Here is a 17,255-nt window from a genome sequence, read left to right as displayed (position 1 = left end):
CCCTGACTAAGCTGACTGCTAACAGGGCAAAGTCCCTAACTGCTGGGGCCTTCCCTAGAGCAGCCACAAACTGAAGGGGAGTTTGGCCTAGCTTGGGCCTAGGGAGGTCACCTGGCTTGAGTACAAAGCCACATGCTCCCTACACACTACCTCCCACTACCATATCCCAGCACAAACTTACTCGCATGGTCTGTACACAACAATGTATCTTTCCCCAGCAGGAGAAACTGCAAGCCCTATTGGCTGTCTGGCTGCATTTGACAGGGATCATAGGGCACTCCCCAGGGGCTGCTGGGTGTTGTAGTCCTTTGTAGAGCTCTTTAACATTAGGGCCACGTGCGCCTGCTCCGCAGCGCCTGTGCAACCCTGTAATGGCCGCCACTATCTCTAGCTGCTCCTGCTCACCTGTAATGGCCGCCGCTAGCTTTGCCCACCTCTTCGCATGGCCCTGCACATGCGCGAACTCCCATGCCAACCGTAAAATGGCCGCCGCTACTCCGTGGGCTACACTGCGCGTGCGTGAACTCCTGCGCATGCGTGAACACGCACTAGATGGCAGCGCCCTGTTGCTGATGTCGCCGGGAGCCCCCGGTGATGCACTCGCCCCTGTAGCATCCCCTACCTGCACGAGGTTGAATGAGGGATAAAGGGAAAACCGGGGAGCCAGAGGGGACATGGCTACATTTGATATATATTTTTTAAATTCCAACTGTTTGTCAGCCTCCAGGTTTCTGCACCATGGCCTAGTTTGGCCACTCATCATAGTGACATTAAGGCCATGCTTAGAACACTTAGGGGCCTATGCAGAAAGCTCAGAAAAAAATTATCGGCAGGGGTTTGAACTCACCATGTTTTTGCCGATTTGCTCTCACGGTATGCAGAAAGGCCCGAATACCTGCGAGAGCAACCTGAGCAAACATGGCGAGTTTCCAGTAGCGAGACGATCTGCCCTGCGAGAAGGGCTCCCCTGGCGGGATCCGCTAAGGTAATGAAGGGGTTATGTCCACCCGCAGTCCCCCCGCATGGCCTAAACACCCACCAAGGGCCAAATACCCCCTTCACCCACCCCCGCTATCCACAATAAGCCTGGCACGGGTGGTTAACCCCTTCATTGCCTTAGAAGTTAGCCGCTAAGGTAATGAAGTGGCCTGTAAATGCATTTTTCCTGCATCTGATGCATTCCGGGGGTCTACGGTGCTGATATTAATGGGTATCAGCTCCGGAGACCCACGGCATCAATCCGAAGAAGGAAACATGCATTTTTTTCTAAGTCAAGTCTCAGCACTTCTCGTCGATCATCGGCAGCTTTTCCCCACTTTCTTGTCAACTTTTTTTGGCGAGGCGTTTTGGAGAGAAATGCTCAATTTTTGAGTGGCTAATAGCTGCGAGATGCTGATCGGGGCTCCTAGAATACCACGAGTTTGAGAAGCTAGCGATCAGTGGCGAGAAAGGGCTTCCCGCCACACGTTTGGCAAAAAAAAAAATCTCGCCAAAAAAACCCACAGATTTTTTAGATTCTCGCCAGCTTCTCGCTGCTTACTGAATCGCTACAGTACATGCATTTTTGGCAAGAAGCTGGCGAAAACGTACTTATCGGAGCTTTCTGCATAGGCCCCTACATATGAAAAGGAGACCGAGAAACGCACAGATGCATCACACAAAAGGGAATAGCTGAAAGAATTATAAGGAGTAGCACCACTTAGTAAATATGACTACCACATAATATGTGAACAATCTAACATTCAAAAATATTGTAAAATGCTTTTAATTGTTTGAATTTACAAAAATAGAGTAAATCACCATGATTACACTTATTTAGTTGGGAACTGTAATTAGCTAAATTGGTACTACTGTATATGGAATGGCACCTTTAAGTTAAAAATACTTTGACATAAATTACATTTTTGTGAATAGTACTGACCCTTCCTGTCACTGCTATAAATCCTTCTTCTTTCTGCTTCTCAGTCAGTCGACCTTTCTCCCTAGTGGAATGGACTATATTTAGTGCACTTAGTCAAAAGTATTCAATAACATTTCTAATGCATTAACAATTCAGATACAGCCCTTTTTTACATGATAACGTCACATACTGTATATAAAAGAATTGAAGGATTTCACTTGAATTATTCAGAATTTCGTTTTTTTAGTTAGTAAAAGATCTAAAGTATTTATTCAATGCATTCCATGAGCTGTTATATTTTTGTTATTTTATGTTATGAGGTGATATTGCTTTGAGCGGCTACATTACACATCAGTGGCCATACATTTTAATAGCTCTTTTATTGCCTAAGCCATGCCTTTGCTGCATTAGTAATTTGTTGAAGGCACCTCCCGCAGAATAAGGTAAGGAGTCTCATTTGGAAGAGCTCTTCGGAGCTTTCTTACTCTCCTGGCTCAGAGTGTGATTTAATGTGGTTAACAGACCAGCCATCCAGATTAAAAACAAAGGGAGGAAGGGGATATTTTTATCAGCGATTCCCTGCAGACTGTACTGTGCAGTATGCTGACACTAATACGAGAAGCCCTCACCACACATCTGTCTTTCTCGAGATCACCAAAGCAGGGCTAAAAATTGAACAATTTTAGACTTTTGCTTGTCAGTAACCAAACATTAGAACCTGCTCACTATGTGGAAAATATGAAGTATTGACTAAAAGCTGATGAAGCACCCCAAAAATTCTATACACCCCTGTGGCTAGACTTATTGCACCAAAAATAAACAAAGATGCCCAAAGCTACTTCTAATGTGACAAAAATACACAGTGCAATACCTATATATCTCTTGTAAAAGGGTCGTTTAGTTTAACCCTTTGGCCAAAGCGTCTTAAGCCTGCTGCCACTTACAAGGCATGACCGTAGCAGGTCCTAACACTCACCTGGGTTAAAATTCTTATTTACCTGTATAATTACAGGCTAGCCCACTAGCACTCCTTTTGACACATATGCTTATATATTATGTGGTAATGGTTGGGGTTTCTCAGAGCTTGTTGGGAATCTGTGTATTTTGTAGACTTGTTGCAGCAAGCTGTTAGATGTGACTTAAAATAACGTCTAATATCTGAAAACTTGTAGTAAAGAATAACTAACGTACCAAAGTGATTCTATGGTACGTACCATGTTCTGACATTAACAGATGTATCAATCCTTTTGTCGCTCACTTTTCATGATCTTTGTTGTTACACCTGAGATATTCTAATCTTTTTAATCATGCTCTGGCTAATAATTAAGGCACTCTAGTGATTCCGGTATTTTCACATTAGTCTACATTTGCTCAAAAGACAGGAAATCCATCAGAAAGGTTTTACCACACCGAACATATTATTAATAATATTATTATTTGATTAATAAATATTCTGGTGCTTAGGTTTTGCAAACCCAGTCTGGGTTGTATCATTTTGAAGGAGACTGCTGAAAGATCCCGATTTCAAAATAGGGGATGTGGGATATATTATCCCTCGTCATTTCTTGGTGACCTGCACAGGCCTCACCAGCTGTTCCAAGGCTAAGAGATTTGTCATGAGCCTATGAAGTTCTGCCTCATTCACATTCCCTGGGGAAGAAAAAGGTTCATCTGATTGAAAAAGCCCATAATGTTTGCATAATAGGGGTCATAAATTGTAAGAATCCATGTCATCTGGCCACAGCAAGCCCTGGCTTGTTTCCTGATCTGTGGAAGTATTTAGTGATAGATCAGCTTGAGTCACACTCAATCATTTAATAATTAATTCATGGGTCACACTCAACCATTTAATAATTAATTAATGGGGTCTTTGGTCTGTCACTCGGCTCTTTCTTTATGGTTCCACGAATGTACTATATACTTTAAAATGTCTAATAGTCAAAACACATTAGCTTAAAAAGAAAATGTTACACATTCTTCTCATTCTCTACGTTGATGTGATACCTTCATGAACTTTGGAACTTTCATCAAATCTAAAATCTACTATATCAAAATCAGGGGAAGGTCCCAGCATCAAAAAGAAAAAAGTATGACCAGAATCCGTCAAAATAGATGTACTGTAACTAGTTCAAATAAGGTAAATAAATCAATGCAGCATGTATATAACCACGATGTCAAACCGAAATGCAGACATGAGCAAGGGTAGTTAACAAAAACACCAAAATAGGAAATAAAAAATTAAGACAAAAATGTGTCCCTGCTCATGTCTCCCATCATTGAGTGCTGCAACATCCCCTGTTTTTGTTCTATCAATTGATGGAAATAGGGTTCCATTAATTGCTCCCGTTACACTACCCTCCATGTATCATAGTGGTTATTCTACTAGGAGTGCTGTTTCATATCTATCATTTTTGTTAAATCTACTATATGCACTGTATTCTGATCAGCAGATCGTGATCTGTAGGAAAGTTCCTTGTCCTTGAAAAATTCCCTGTCCTCTTTTAGGCGGATGTAATATTTTACGTTATTTGCAGCGCACATGGCACGTTGCATTGTGTACACTGAACATACAATATACTGTATAGCGGTGAATATAAATGTATCACTACAGTTGGGAAAACTAAAGAGATGTTAGGTATTGGCTCATATTGCAAATTAATACACTGATATGTTTTGTTACCTATATAGCCAATAGCCCACGCTGCATTTGTTCAGAGATCACATATACCATATTACAAACCCTCATGTTTATGCATTGTATTTACTGACCTTTGGTTACTGAAAAAAAAGGGAGTCACTTATATATTGCTCAGCAGGTGAAGTACCAATTGTTTGCCATTGCAAACCTATACTTACGGTGCCGTTAGTAATATTATTGTTAGATTCTCCTATCAGCTCATAAACTCTAATGACCCTAAATTACTGCTGTATTGCACACACCGCTGGTTGGGAAATCCTTCTGATAACATTCTTAATGACAGCCGGCCGCGCCGCTATTGTAAATCTTTGATGATTCATAATATACAGTACCTTCGGTGCTTAAAGCAGCAGTCCGTCCTGCAGTAATTGTATTTATTATTCCAAATACGTTTTCAGCTGACCTTTAAAATGTACAAAGTTTATCATTTTAAAAAAGCATAAACTTATTTCAAATTGGGACCGTTTCTCTTATATAAAGTGATCCCTATTGAAGTAATGAACCCTTTTCATTAATACACAGTGAGGAAAAAAAGTACATTTAAAAATGAAGGACATCCATGCATCATGCAAAGAACCCCAATAAGAGGCACCCCCAATAAGAGAGGCACCCCCAATAAGAGAGGCACCCCCAATAAGAGAGGCACCCCCAATAAGAGAGGCACAAGGAGATGGTGACAGCGAACAAGGTCGCTTTATTTATTGCTACATCTTTATTTTCTTCAAAGCAATATATTATGTAACATCATGTAGATTTGTATCTTTTATGGACACAAGTTCTTCACAGATGGATAATACATATTATTATTATTATTATTATTACTTCATTTTATATAGGGCATTTCTTCCAATGGGACTCAAAAGGCTGAACAATTAGAATATAGTGCGCAATACGCAGCACACAGGATTTTTACAGACACAGATTATAAATTCATTTGAGCCGAGACTATGTTTTTGGTGCCTGAGGCACAGGGAGATAAAGTGACTTGCCCAAGATCACACAGGAATTAAACCAGGTTCCCCTGCTTCAAACTGGGTGTCATTGTTATCAGTCTGTGTCTTTTCTCACTGAGCCGCTCCTTCAGCCTGTATATGTAACAATACATTTGAATCAGAGGCACAGGCAGCTTCAAAAGCTGGGTGAAGTATAATCTCATCTATGAATAACTCTCGTGTTGGTCCCCTGAAAGGTATCACAGCCTTCAACAGGTCTACACTTCTCCAAGACAAATATGGCTCAGAGAACACGTAACCCAATGATACTGTATGTTTATTTCAGAACACCAGTTTTAAAAGCGTGCCACAAACTACAGAAAAAAAGCCATGACTTGAAGTTCTTCCGTTTGTGTAACTACAAGCACTATTGAACGGGTTTATAATGATAAAGTCAGGGGGACTGTTGTACTGTATGAAGCTCAGAAAGGTCACAATATTGATGCTATTAAAAGTATTTTTACCACACATTAATTCAGGGCCGCAGATGGGGGGTGAGCTGGGACAAATGTTCCGGGCCTGGGAACAAGTTCCACCTCCGTGTGCCATGGACCCCACCTTTCCTCAGCTGCAGGGCCCTCTGTCTCATGCCAATACCTCTCGGTGCACCAGGACGGCACTGGAAGTTGGGCCCGTCTGGAAGTAGAGCCTAATGTATGCATCCACCCACAGGGCCCCAGCTCCCATCTGCCACGGGACCAGAGCCCCTCCTGGTAAAATTCTTAGAGGGGTGAGAGGAGGAGAGTGGTGAGTGAGTGAGAGAGGGTGAGGGTGAGTGAGAGAGGAGGTGAGTGAGAGGATGGGGGTGAGAGTAGGGAGGATTGAGGAGTAGATTAGTGAGAGAGGAGGGGGTTGAGTGAGAAGAGGGGGAGAGTGAGTGGTGATTGAGTGAGAAGGGGAGTTTCATCGGAGGTGTGGAGGGAGTGAGAGGGGGTGTAAGAGATGGGGGAAGGAGAGAGGGGGTGAAGATGAGAGAGGGGAGAAGAGTGGGAGAGAAGGGGGAGAGTGAGAGAAGTGAGAAAGACATATAGGGGGGGAGTGGGTGCTCGCAAGGCTGCTGACATGGGGGTGGGGTGGGAGGCGGTGGAAACTGTAATCCTTGGCCCCAGGAAAGCTATTCGGCAGCCCTGCATCAATGTACAGTATCACAGTGCTTTGCATCCATAAATAATTTGGAGCGTATGAATAAGAGGTGTTACGTTGGTACACTTGGGGTGGGAGTACTTATATGAGGCAGTAATTGTGTGACTCAAAGTCTGATACGGTCCATGTCCCAACTCTGACAGAGTAAATGCCTCTGGCTAACAATTTGAACCAAATGCATAAACTTTTATCAACACGTTTCTGATTCTTGATGAAGAACGACGGTTAATCTTTTAATTTTTTTTTAATTTGGCTGTTCCTCGAGACACATATTGGGAGATTGATGCACCCCCCTATAGTCTATGCACTTTGACTGTAAGATGTTATCTTCTAATACTTGAAGTGATGTAAGGGTCATTGGTTTTATAAGCTATATGTAATACATTCCTTATCAGTTACTCATCCCTGTAACTCCCTAAGTCCAGAACATAAGGCACAGTACAGTACAATAAATCTTCGCCAAACACTGATAGTCCTTGAGTGATATCATCCACATATTACTTTACAAGAATAAAGATTAAGAAGCCCTCCTCCCAGGGACAGCCTTTTCCTGCTGAGAACCAGCATGTGTCTTGTTTCTAGCATCACATACCGTATCTGCTCTTCATTTATATATGATGAAAATGAAGTATATTGTGCAAGATTTACGGCCACGATATATAGCTTGCAGTCCACCGTATGGATATAGTTTGCAGCTGGAGTGCTTTGCAATTATTTGCTTCACATCAATCGTTTTTTTTTGTCAGTGGATCAGACCCAAATCCCACCAAGTCAATCCCATCTAGTTTTTTTTCGTGTGCAAATACCGAGTTTAATTTTGCATTGGTAACATTAATACTGAAGCTCCTCAACTTCCTGTGTGCTAGGCTGCACTTATAGTGCTGGCGACGCGACGTTGCGGCATAACAAATTTATTGCCCCCGTCACGTGCGCTTATAGTAAGCGCGACGCGACGGGAGCGACACTGGCAGCGCAAATTCTTGAAGCCGGTCAAATTTGATTTTTCAGAGGGTGTCGCCACATGTGACAGCCTCTGAAACCAATCAAAGACCTGGTCGCCGGAAAGCGAAATACAACTTTCGCTAGTGGCGACGGCAACGGGTGACGTCATCCGTTGCGTCGCCGTCACACGCACTATAAGCGCGGCCTTACAGTGAAAGCCTTTTGTGGCACCTGAGGTCTGCAAAAGAGAATAAACATTTCCCCACACCTCATAAATCTTCTGCTTCCCCCTCTCCAATTTCACCTTTACTCCCAGTACCCAATCAAATGCTTCATTCTGTGTAATGTGAGAATTGCTGAAGAGGCTCATCGCTTTGCACCTTTAACAGCTTAATAGCAAACATGAAATAAAACATTCTAACTTGCAACAAAAAACAATGAAGTATTTTTGATCATTTGTGCAGTTGACAGCATCCAAAGCTTAAGTTCCTACCTGTTTAACATAACTGGCGTAATGGCATAGAAGCTTGTTTTAAAACTATGTTAATGCTACAACAAATACTGAACGTACAAAATACCTGCCTAAACAAGTAAGAGAACCCCTTTTCAACAAGCACTCATATTGGGATTGGTACAAGAAAGTTAATTAAAAATACCTTTATTAGTGTATATGGGTAAAATAAGTGAAATACATAAACACTCAACACAATTAAAATAAGTATTAAACTAAATGTCTCTAAGTCTGAATCGTAGACTACTAGAGATTGGTATTGAAGGAATATGATGTATCTGGCACCATGTGCAATAAAGAGTTTTAATATCGCAGTGTGAATTGGATGGGGTGCCTCAGTGTGATGTGTGTATTGTAGTTGAAAGGGTCTGGTGTGTGTTACATAAGTAGAGGTGTCAATCACACCGCTTTCAAATCACATCTGATTAATATGTGGTTCAATGGTAATCTGTAATATGTAATATAGAGTTAAAGAGACCACCAAAGGGTTAATATATATCCTTCAATGCAGCGCTTGATAAGTTAAAATGACAAAGAAAAAGGCTACTATGTAGCTAGGGGTGGTGAGGCTATATTGTGGGAGCTATTACTGTGTATCAATATTATAGTTGATTCCCCCTGGTCAGTAATTTTTCAAGGTTATAATAGCCTCACAAGTGTTCAAACCAAATTAATGTAGTGAATAGATAAATACATAATGAAATGAATCACTGCTCGTATCCCCTGTGAAGGTGGCAAGTGTGTGTCTGAATAGGCTTGCTGGTATACAGATAGAAAAAAACTGGCCAGTTGCAAACGGTTTACTTCAGCTGCCTATAGGACAAGAAGCACTCTATTTCTGCAGGCTTATGTGGATGGTTTCACATTTATTCTTATAGGGCGAGTACGCCCTGTCTGCTGCGTATAGACACTAAGATATTATAAAGAAATGGTGCCCTGCAGCCGCTCGGTAAAGTACCCTCTACAATACAAGGGTACTATTTGGGGCTGCTATCTCGGAGCGTTTATTCTCTGCTCACGAGTGGCGACATTTGTTGAGTTTCCGCCCGGCATGGTGTATTAATAAACACCGCTGTGAGTGAAGTTGCCGGGTGGAGCTCGGAGTGAAGCTGCGGCTATTATCCGCGCTCTCTAGACAGACGTCGCCGCACCAATACACGTGCTGACGTCACAGAGGACCGCCCACCGACGTACGTTTCGCGTCACACTGACGCTTTCTCAAGTTGGCCCCGCCTCTACGTTTGCCCTCAGTTTAAATAGCCAAGCGTTGCTATAGTAACGATCGCACTTGGGTAAATATATCAATTTAATAAAAACAATGGTTTGTGTTGATGTTTATTGCTGTATAGACTGTTTATTTAGTTATGATGGCTGGCTATGGGTGAAACCATGTTCAAAAAAGAACCCTTTTGACTAAGGTAAGTGAATGGTGATAATACTCTTTAACACACATGATGATGTTATAAGAGTTCAAGCTGGGTAACTCATGCTAACTGTAGAGTGTAGATGTATACATGTATAATGTTTAGTTGTTAACAGAAGGAAAATCTGAATTCTGTATACTATTGCAAGCTGTAGGCTGTCACTAGTCCCAATCTACTTGTGATATACATCTACACTCTACAGTTAGCATGAGTTACCCACCTTGAGAAAGCGTCAGTGTGACGCGAAACGTACGTCGGTGGGCGGTCCTCTGTGACGTCAGCACGTGTATTGGTGCGGCGACGTCTGTCTAGAGAGCGCGGATAATAGCCGCAGCTTCACTCCGAGCTCCACCCGGCAACTTCACTCACAGCGGTGTTTATTAATACACCATGCCGGGCGGAAACTCAACAAATGTCGCCACTCGTGAGCAGAGAACACAACGCTCCGAGATAGCAGCCCCAAATAGTACCCTTGTATTGTAGAGGGTACTTTACCGAGCGGCTGCAGGGCACCATTTCTTTATAATATCTTAGTGTCTATACGCAGCAGACAGGGCGTACTCGCCCTATAAGAATAAATGTGAAACCATCCACATAAGCCTGCAGAAATAGAGTGCTTCTTGTCCTATAGGCAGCTGAAGTAAACCGTTTGCAACTGGCCAGTTTTTTTCTATCTGTATACCAGCAAGCCTATTCAGACACACACTTGCCACCTTCACAGGGGATACGAGCAGTGATTCATTTCATTATGTATTTATCTATTCACTACATTAATTTGGTTTGAACACTTGTGAGGCTATTATAACCTTGAAAAATTACTGACCAGGGGGAATCAACTATAATATTGATACACAGTAATAGCTCCCACAATATAGCCTCACCACCCCTAGCTACATAGTAGCCTTTTTCTTTGTCATTTTAACTTATCAAGCGCTGCATTGAAGGATATATATTAACCCTTTGGTGGTCTCTTTAACTCTATATTACATATTACAGATTACCATTGAACCACATATTAATAAGATGTGATTTGAAAGCGGTATGATTGACACATCTACTTATGTAACACACACCAGACCCTTTCAACTACAATACACACATCACACTGAGGCACCCCATCCAATTCACACTGCGATATTAAAACTCTTTATTGCACATGGTGCCAGATACATCATATTCCTTCAATACCAACCTCTAGTAGTCTACGATTCAGACTTAGAGACATTTAGTTTAATACTTATTTTAATTGTGTTGAGTGTTTATGTATTTCACTTATTTTACCCATATACACTAATAAAGGTATTTTTAATTAACTTTCTTGTACCAATCCCAATATGAGTGCTTGTTGAAAAGGGGTTCTCTTACTTGTTTAGGCAGGTATTTTGTACGTTCAATGATCCTCTCACCCCTGGCACCATATCACAGACAGTAGCTAGAGCTTACCACCCTTTTCCCCCCTTCACTCCCTATTATTACAACAAATACTGGCAACATAATATACGGTAGGTGAATTTCCTATTAAAGGCAATAGCAGAACACCAGTAATTAAATAGAAATATATATATATATATATATATATATAATAGAAGAAACAGCAGCAGGCACTTCCAAGGTGTCTGTTAGGCAGGTTCAATAGAGAACAATAGTGAACCAGATGTCCCACCAGGAGACAAGAACAGCACTCAAAGGATAATGCAAAAAATTGTATTAGAAACATAAAGCAGGCACAAATAAGTCCAACGTTTCGGTCCTGTATAGGACCTTCCTCAGGGGCGTTATGTATGTATATATATGCAAATATAACTGTGTGCTCATCTGCATGTCTTAGGCAGGTCTGCAACCCCGCCTTTCCCCATTATCACCCAGCATACAGCACTTCCACTGCAGCAAGGGATTCTGGGAAATGACATGCAAATGAGCACACAGTGTCACTTTTTGCCTCAATAACCATTTTTAACATGGTTCCCTATAGGCTTAAGCTTGCTGCATGGTCACAGCTTTGAGCACAGCCAGGGTTAAGGTGCATACCCAGAAAACCACCCACAGACAGCTGTTTCAACCTTTTTTTTTTTTTTTTTTTTTAAATGTTTATTCACATTCACATATTTACAAACAGTAAATAATAAAACTTTTCAATCAATAATAACTTTACAAGCAAAATTAAAAATTATTCTTTCATAATTCTCCAATACAAAAATAATCTCAGTTACTTCACAAGAACCTTCAAAATACATTCTACTTCCAACAAAAAACCACCCCATGCTTTACAAAAAAAACCCTACATTATATAATTCTATTTACATTCCTTCCATTTCGTTTATATTTCTATTTTTTCCCTACCCCACTAGACACATCAAAAAAACCATCATTATTCCATCAGTTATCATACATTCTTTCCATTTCAAAAACCTACCATTTACATTTCTATTTTTTTCCCTTCCTCCTCTCCTCTTCTTTCTTCCTCCTCCCCTCAAAAGCCACCTTATTTGCATATTTAATTTACCAATCATCATCTTCTCGGTCTTCTAAAATACCACCCTTACCGTATAACCATTCCCAAAAAAACTCCTCTTTTTCTCTCTCACTTCTAATCTCCTCTTCTTCCTTCTCACTTTCCCCTTCCTCCTCTATACTGTCCCCCTTTCCTTCATCCTTATCCTCCTCTCCTATACTGTCCCCCTTTCCTTCATCCTTATCTTCCTTCTCACTTTCCCCTTCTTTTCCCTTTCCATCCTCACTGACATAACCTCTGAGCTGACCTTTCTCACTATTCTGCACCTGTACATTAGTCTTTTCCGGACTCTGTCTCGTCACTTGTCTAGCACGATTACCCACAATTGATGACATTGTACTTGTCCTTTTTGTGCACCAAATCTCACTCTTCTTTAAACACTTTCTCGCCAAATGTCCAGACTCATAGCAAAAGTCACATTTCTTTTGTACTCTGCATTTTGCAGCTACGTGACCCTCTTTACCACAGTTGTGACACACCATTCCCACCTCCCCACATCTCTCTTCCAAATGTCCATATTGTTGACAGTTCTTACATCTCTTGGGTTGGCCCCAATATTCCAAAAAGCCTTTTTTCCCACCCACCTTGAAAACAGCAGGGGGGTGCATCACTCTCCCTGCACATGCTGGGTCCGGTCTTAGACGTACGTGAAATTCCCGCTTGCCATTAAATATCCCATAGCAATTCAAAAGTTCTTCACCATCTCTTACAGTTGCACAATAATGTCTCAAAAACAAGGCTATCGCCTCCTTTTTCACAAAAGGATCATACATATGCACAATTATGCTTCTTTCCTCCAACAAAAAACTTGGGATAACACTGATCCCCTTCATCCTCTGGTCACTCGCGTTTTTCTTGCATCTCTCATATGCACTCAAGCAGTCCTCCTCCTTGCGGAAGGTCACATCAAAAATTCCCTCTTCCTGGAAGTCCTGCAGACAGTAGACTTGTGCAATCTTCATCTCCACCAGGTCAATCAAGATCTCCTCCACGATATACTGGAGTCTCACCCGGGCTCTCTCCGCCTCAACCACCAGGAATCTGATGGTCTGCTTTCGGTTCTCCATCGCCGACGTCTTTGTCCTCGTCATCCTGAGCTTCGGTGCGACGCCCTAATAGCAGCAGGGGGGTTAAGCCTATTATGGCGATCCCCCCAGGCAAAGGCGTCAGCCCGTCACTCTCTCTCTCTCCTGCTCACGTGCTTGTCCGCTCCTGACCGCCTCCTGCGCTCAAGCTGTCATGCTCCATCTGTCCGACCGTCAAGGATCTGGTGCGGCACCCCAAAAGCAGCGAGGGGGTTTAGTCCATCAGGACGATCCCCCAAGGCCAAGGCGCCGGCCCTTCACCATCTCTCTCTCTCCTTGTCCGCTCTTGATCACCTCCCGCTGCCTGAGATGGCGTACCCCCCTAATAGCAGCATGAGTCTTAAGTCCCTTCCGGAACGATGACTCAAGGCCAAGGGGGCACAGTCTCAGCTACACAGCCGTTTCGACCTTGATGGGTCTCATCAGTGTGGGGTTGATTTTACTGGGAATGCAAGAGAGGCTATGGGATAGGCTAAACCATAATACTGAGTTAAGTTATGGTGAGTAAAAAAAGTGACAAAAACCCTCCACAGGAAAGCAAATATGCAAATATAACTGTATGCTCATCTGCATGTCTTAGGCAGGTCTGCAACCCCGTCACAGCTTTGAGCACAGCCAGGGTTAAGGTGCATACCCAGACCATGCAGCAAGCTTAAGCCTATAGGGAACCATGTTAAAAATGGTTATTGAGGCAAAAAGTGACACTGTGTGCTCATTTGCATGTCATTTCCCAGAATCCCTTGCTGCAGTGGAAGTGCTGTATGCTGGGTGATAATGGGGAAAGGCGGGGTTACAGACCTGCCTAAGACATGCAGATGAGCATACAGTTATATTTGCATATTTGCTTTCCTGTGGAGGGTTTTTATCACTTTTTTTACTCACCATAACTTAACTCAGTATTATGGTTTATATATATAAACCCCCCTTGTCTGACCCACCCAATTGTCTGACCCACCCAATCTCACATTGGCCCGTGTGGTCTAACCGGTCCCCATTACAAGGTCGTGTGTGGTGGTGCACCTGCATGTAACAGGACTCCTGAGTCTCCCGCTTGGTGTTATTAGAGGATATCATCAGGACAGGTATCTGAGGTAGTGGTTACGAGTCCAACTTTCTTCACGTGCAGCGCCTCCACCTCATCAGGATCTATGCTTCCGCAGGGAGATGGTCCTGGTGAGGAACTCCTTCTCGGTGGTGACTGCCACTGTTGAGTAATCTCACACTCACACAGTGGGGGTTTCTTTGAACAAGGCATCTTTATTATAGACTTGGATGTAGCAGACTGCCCCATGCAGCTGCCGGCTCTAGCCGCACATCTCTCCGTGCTGTCCCTTTGCCAGGTACGCCCTCCCGTATTGAGGTGGGATTCCCTTTCTCCTAGGGAGATCACCATTGCGCCAGGTCCCTGGACACAGTGTGGCTTAGACAGACTTGATTGGTCACTCTGCTAACGCTAGTTACAGCACTAGGGTCACAAAAGTATTCCTCCAATCCCTTATGCAGGAAGATACATTCTACCAGATGCTTCTCTGCCAACCTTTCAACAACACTAACTGACAGTGTTGTGCCCTTTATACCTCAGGGGGCAGGTGCATCTCTGATGTCACTATCCAGGGACTCAGAGCATACAGCCACTCCCTTCCTTACACAGGGCACCACACCAGGGTGTGGGGGAAAACCTCCATAACTACTGTTGGCATGCCTGTACTTACCAGGACTTACTGCCAACAGGGAAGATGTATGCACCTAGTCTCCTTCCGTTCTTCGGAGCTAGGGTCTATAGACTCCTCTATGGACTCCTCATCAGGCCCACCAGAAGATACCCCGGATGTACCCTCAGATCGCTCGACAACTCCTTTATACTGTGAGGTGTTTCTAACTGTAATGCTTAGCACACTAGGGCAATCACTGGATACCGACACTTGTCGGGACATCCTCCCTCCTCCCTCCGACCCATCATCCGAAGTTCCCAAGTCCAGGCTTCCAGTCCGATCATCGGAAGGACCCCGTGACTCCCCGGACAACCCTAAGCTGGAACTGGACCCAAATAAAATAGCGACGGGGACAGGGGCTTTAGCTAGGGCCTTGGGGCTAACCTTTGGAGTGGACGGGGTTTGGGGACGGGACCGAACAGAAGGCATTGACAGGGTTACGACCTGCTCTCCAGCGATACCTGCCTTAACGTCGCCACAAAGTCCGTTTTTGTCTCCAGCAGCTGGGCTTCTTGTTCTGCAACTCGAACGCCCGCTCCCCCTGGTAGTAGGAGATCGTCTTCCACTGCTCGACCGCAGAGGCGCCACCATCTCCCATTCGATGCCGCTCTGGTCATCCGGAACCACCTCCGCACACGCACGTGCTGCGACGCCATCTTGGGTTGGATCCCCAATCGGGATCTCTTCCTCCACGAGGACATCCGGCAACGCCCGTCTGCTGCACGATCCAGTCTGGCTCTGGACTCGCTCTTCCTGCTCCTCCACCCCTTGGGTCTGCGACAGGCACGGTGTCATCTTAGTACCTCGCAGGGTCAGGATGGATCGACCTCCGTCCGATCCACTAGTCACCACGGCAGTGGGACTCCGGCGATCGGGTGGTCGCGGTACTGGAGACACTCGACTCCGTGTCTCCACACCACGAGGAATGGCATCCCTCCATGGCGTACCAATGGTATGACAGTCTCTTCTTATGACTGTCTTACTCGACAGCCTAGCACACTCCTCATCCGAGGATTCTAGCTTGCAATTCGGCCGAGGCATCCCAGTAGGAGACCGGCGATGGGCTCCTCGGTGATCACCTCTCCGATGGCTGGGTTTCTCCGTCGGAAGCACCAGACCTGACTCCGACTCCGCGGGACTTGCACTCTTGTTCCAGAGGGCTCCCGGCTGCTCCTCTATCGGCATCGGGATATTTCCGGTCACTCCCACAGCTTGCACCGGTACAAACGTGGTCATGGGCCACATGTACTGCAGTCCACAGTGGGGGCATCGAGCCTCGCTGCCCACGGCTCCGCCCGGCAGTCTGCACTGCAGGCAAAGACACGCCACAGTCTCCACACCCTCCACACGGATAACCAGGAAGCCTCCTGGAGCCGAATAGGGGTGAGTGGAGATTACCGGACTCTGGTCCACTTTATCAGCAGCTTCAGCCATCTTTACCAGCGGAGGCACTCGTCTCAGAGGTCTATACTGGTCAATGGCTCTTCGCAACTGAAAGGCATGGGCTGATGTAGCAACCCCTCCTCCCACTTTCTCTGTCGACATCTGGTGGAACCGCAAACCACTCCCCCTGGTTGAAACTAGGGGGATGTCTCGTAGACTTGTAGGCTGACCCAGCACAGGTGCGGAGTGAGTCATAGTCCATGAGGGCGCGGCTCCAGCTTTTGCGCCAAACTCCCCATCGGGGTGGAGTTTTCTCGTTGGTGCCAATCCTGGCCAACAATTAGCAAACTGCAAAGTTGCAAGACTTTCTGCAGCATGCCCACGCGGTGTCCCGGGAACGCGGGAACCGCCATCTTGGTAAGTATTGTCCTTTTTCCCATTGAAGGCAGCGTCTGGCTGTTTGTTAATTGGGGTATAACAAAGTCCATTTCGTTCCTCCCATCGGATCACACTGTCATGCTCATTATTCTCAGGGGTATCATCCCGAGAACAAAAACATGATAAACACGGCGCAGCCACGGCTTTCACGCCATTCCAGAGCAAACACACAAGAGTCTCTCCTGTAGCTTGTTCTTCGTCCACGCACAGTTCATATGCGTGTTCTTCCTCTGACCGCAATCCTGGACCTTCTGCTCTATGCAGATCCTCCATTCTTGTGGTTCTCTCTCCCCGGCATCCTGGACCTTCTACTCTATGCAGATCCTCCATTCTGATGGTTCTCTCTTGATCGTTGAACACCGATTTCCTGTACGTGGAGCTCCACTCTGCGGGGCAGCTACCACATCCGTACAATAAACATGCCTTGTGCACCACCTTGTGTACCTAACGTAGATCTGACTCGTGTTTGCACTACCTCAGGCTAGGCTCACTCTTTCTGTGTCTACTGTAACACG

Source organism: Ascaphus truei, chromosome 5 (genome assembly GCF_040206685.1).
Source record: "Ascaphus truei isolate aAscTru1 chromosome 5, aAscTru1.hap1, whole genome shotgun sequence".
Classification (NCBI taxonomy): domain Eukaryota; kingdom Metazoa; phylum Chordata; class Amphibia; order Anura; family Ascaphidae; genus Ascaphus; species Ascaphus truei.
Note: the sequence above shows the minus strand (reverse complement) of the source record.